We start from the raw sequence: 4,576 nt of genomic DNA, 5'->3' as shown, positions 1-4,576 counted from the left end.
ATGGAATATTACTCAGCCATAAAAAGAAATGAAATTGAGCTATTTGTAATGAGGTGGATAGACCTAGAGTCTGTCATACAGAGTGAAGTAAGTCAGAAAGAGAAGGACAAATACCGTATGCTAACACATATATATGGAATTTAAGGGAAAAAAAATGTCATGAAGAACCTAGGGGTAAGACAGGAATAAAGACACAGACCTACTAGAGAATGGACTTGAGGATATGGGGAGGGGGAAGGGTAAGCTGTGACAAAGCGAGCGAGAGGCATGGACATATATACACTACCAAATGTAAGGTAGATAGCTAATGGGAAGCAGCCACATAGCACAGGGAGATCAGCTCGGTGCTCTGTGACCGCCTGGAGGGGTGGGATAGGGAGGGTGGTAGGGAGGGAGACGCAAGAGGGAAGAGATATGGGAACATATGTATATGTATAACTGATTCACTCTGTTATAAATCAGAAACTAACACACCATTGTAAAGCAATTATACCCCAATAAAGATGTTAAAAAAAAAAAAAGACACATGCACCCCAATGTTCATTGCAGCACTATTTACAATAGCCAGGTCATGGAAGCAACCTAAATGCCCATCTACAGACGAATGGATAAAGAAGATGTGGTACAAATATACAATGGAATATTACTCAGCCATAAAAAGGAACGATATTGGGTCATTTGTAGAGACATGGATGGATCCAGAAACTGTCATACACAGTGAAATAAGTCAGAAAGAGAAAAACAAACATCATATATTAATGAGTATATGTGGAACCTAGAAAAATGGTACAGATGAACTGGTTTGCAGGGCAGAAATAGAGACACAAATGTAGAAAACAAACGTATGGACACCTTGGGGGAACGTGGCGGGGGAGTGGTGGTGGTGGGATGAATTGGGAAATCGGGATTGACATGTATACACTAATATGTATAAAATAGATCACTAATAAGAACCTGCTGTATGAAAAAAATAAATAAATAAATAACAAATAATGAGACATAAACAAAATAGTTAAAAGTATAAAGGCAACACATACCACAAAAGAAAAATAAGGATGAGCTATTTTGGAAAAGATTCCAAAGAAAACTCATGCCGGAATGATGGGAAGTGCCTGTACCCTGCCTGGCAACTGTTCGGGCCCACAGTCGGATAAGACCTGCAGAGGGTCTAGGGAATGTCCAGCCAGGCAAGGGAAAAGCCAAATTGTTGCAAGCTTGCTTGTGCCGTGTAGATACCAGGGTGCACCAAGGCTGCCCCCCGGAGTGCATCCATCACTCTGCACTTTGGAGCAAAGCCTGGTTCCATCTAATGACCCGTCAGCAGTCCCTTCCTAGGTTACCTCTGTTGTTTGCAGAGTTAATAAGAAAAGCTGTGGCTTGTTGTTTTGCCTGGTTTTTAAGATGAATTGTGGGGCACAGATTAGTTTTCAGGATAGAGAGCCACAGTGCTGAGCCAGCAAAACACCGAGACTGAGAAAACTGTTCTGCAGTGCAGAATCTGCAGAGAAAACTCACAGACTCACCACGTGACAAGGGATCTTGGAGATCATCTTCTTCAACCTTTGTCCACGAAAGGAAACAGGCCCAGAAAGAAGTAACTTTCTCCAGGCTCTGCACCCAGTTTGTGAAAGAGCTGAAGCTCAGACTTGGCCTTTCCATCTCCGAGGCCACAGCAGAGCTGGCCGAGAGCAGTCTTGTGCCAATGGCCAACTTGCCCTTTCTGCTGGCTCCCTCTGGTGAAGTCCCTCCTTGACCTCTCTCAACTCAGAGCCCTGATGCTCTCTTCCTCCATCAGTGCAGCCATCTAAGGGGAGAGGAGGTGGTGACATGGGCAGGAGGGAAGAATTACCCTACACTGTAGTAGAATCACATGAGAATTTTGTGTGCGTTTTTCAAATACGCTGTCTTCAGGGGAAAATCCGATAAATTGTACTGATCAGACTTTACTTCGAGTTGCATTCCAGTAAAAGAACTAAGCTCTAATGGTAAAACTTCCTAGGGACAAGAAGAGACGAAAGAGAAATCTGAGCACCCACCACCACCATCTTTCAGCCCACATTTAGGCCACTCAATCTAGCCTCTCAGCAAGCTAGCTCTAGTGAAAGAACCTAAGAGGGAGGGCTGGAAAGGGGAGAAAGGGGCAAAACAACACCTAGGAGATGAGGCAGCCAGGCAGCCTGCAGCAAGCCCACAGAGGATCTGGAAAAGAATAAGGCTAATTTAGGCTCTGAACATGACTCGAAGCCACCAGGAGCAGCTGTTATCCTGCTCTGCTCCCTCCTCCTCTCCTGCCTTGCCTATCATTCACTCCCCCAGGGTCTGCAAAACATTCTGTCTGCACCACGGGACCTGCTGGCTCCCGAGTAAGGGAGCAGCTCCTCTTCCCTTGGTGACACTTCCGTGTAGGTCGCTAATCATTCGTTTAAACATGCCATGCAGTACTGGGAAGAAAGAGGGTAAGGCTTGTTCCACGAGGACTGTGGTCCCACCTGAGGGAGCAGGTGAACCAGAAACTGGACCAGAGGTAGGTCCCGCCCTATGCAAATGATCTAGGGATTGCAAAGGGGACTTGAAGGGCAATGACGTGGGACTGAAGGACACCTGTTCCACTAACGAGAACAGATGCAGTGCCGTGGTTAGCAGCAAGGGCTCTACAGACAGACAGACCTTCTGCTCATGTGGCCTCCGGTAAATGAATCATCTCTCTAAGCCCCAGGTTTCTATCATCCATAAAACAGGAACACTAACAGCTACCCCAAAGGGGTACTAAGAGGATTAAATGAGATAGTGCATATAAAGCACCCAGTGTGCCTGCGCGCAGTAAGTACTTCATAAACGTTACTTCCCTTCCCTTTCCTTCTGCAAAGATTTAAAGAATAAAAAAATGGTGACTGCAGAGAAAAGTATTCTGCAGAGGAGAAACGCTGCAGCCCCAAATGAGGACTGGACCAGATGGGTCAAAGAAGGAATAGCAGCTAGACAGGACCAATCTCAGCCCCTTTCACTAAAGCCCGGATAAACCTCAAAAGTATAACCGCAAGTGAAAAGGGCAATTTGCAGAATACGCGATGCTATTTGTGTAAATTTTTAAACATATACACAGCACTGTTATATTACTGTTGATGGAAATATATGTAACTGCTGAGTTGGACGAGCAGGGCACGTGGGTGTGATCAGAAAGCAACTTTATTGTTGTCTATTAATGTTCCTTTAAATCTAGTTGGTTAGGCATGGTCTCCTCCCACCCCAGAATGAACTCTAGGCAGTTCTAGTCAATAAAGAATGTCCTCCAGTCAACAAGTAATGTCTACCTTAGTGTAATCATCCCAGTTCTCAACTTTATTTGGTAACTTCTTTTGTCAACTGTTGTCATAATAATGCCACATAATAAACCACACCAAAGCTTCGTAACACACAGAAATAGGCATCTGTTTCTAGCTCATAAGTAGGGGGCGGTTTGCTGATCCCAGTCAGGCTTGCTCCAGGCTGTGAGCACTGTTTGGGACTGTTCCACGTCTTTCATCCTTTAGGAAGTGCACTCTACCTGGGCCACGTTCTCCTGATGAGGACAGAAATGCAAGAGGAAAGTCCTCAGTGCAAGCATACTGCAAGCCTTTATTCACGTGACATTTGCTAACATCCCACTGGCAAGTCACGTGGCCAAGCCCAATACCAGCCCAGTGGGGAAATACACTCCACCACTGTGGGCAGGTGGCGGGTGGCAGGGGGATGTTTACAGAATCAGAGCCACTCTCCCCAGTGCCACAGTTGAGCCATCCAGTGGGGAACAAGGCTGGCTTCTTCCCCCATGTCCCTCCCTGGTACTTTTGCCCCTCCTCCCTCACTTTGCCAACCCTGGTTCCTGACCCCTGCAGGCCCGAGAAAAGGGAAGCAGGAGGAGAAAGGGGCAGGAGAGTTCTCAATTTATACGGGCATCACAGTCTCTGAGCCAAGAAACATTCCAATGTGACCTTCACGAACACTCCCCAGAGTTCAGGGATCTAGAGTTCTAGGGCTCCTGGTGACAGCCAACACATGTCTCATCTGGCTGTCACTTGCTCCTTCTTCAGCCTCTGGGCATCTGGAGATGTCCCAGCTTCTATCGGCAGAAGGCTCTTTCCCCCCTTCTCCCCAAGGCTCTCCTCTTGGCAGGTTTGGAGAAGCCCATGCACCTCTCCTGCACTTGCGGCTCCAACTGGTCTCATGTTCTTCATACCAACAAACTACAGGAGTGCAGGTAGCCCCCAGTGAAGCCACCTCTCCTTTGCTCCAACTTCAAAGCAACTGGTCATCACTACCTCCCTCACACCCTTTAGATTTCTCAAGTGAGAGGCTGTCACCAGTCTACCAAGCACCCCAAAGTACAGAGGACACTCAGAAAAGCTTGAGGTGAGATGCAGGCACCTCCCACCCCTCCCCTTGGAGTAGGGGAATGACTAGATGAGACTAACATGTAAATCAAGAGACTCTGAGGAAAGCAGATTGCCCTCCATAGGGTGGGTGGGTCTTGTCCAATCAGTTGAAGACCTTAATAGAAAAAGACTGCCCTCCCACTATTAAGAGGGAATTCTGCCAG

This window comes from Lipotes vexillifer, unplaced genomic scaffold (genome assembly GCF_000442215.2).
Source record: "Lipotes vexillifer unplaced genomic scaffold, Lipotes_vexillifer_v1.1 scaffold687, whole genome shotgun sequence".
Classification (NCBI taxonomy): domain Eukaryota; kingdom Metazoa; phylum Chordata; class Mammalia; order Artiodactyla; family Lipotidae; genus Lipotes; species Lipotes vexillifer.
The sequence above is the reverse complement of the archived record's forward strand: the minus strand, read 5'-3'. Positions refer to the sequence as shown.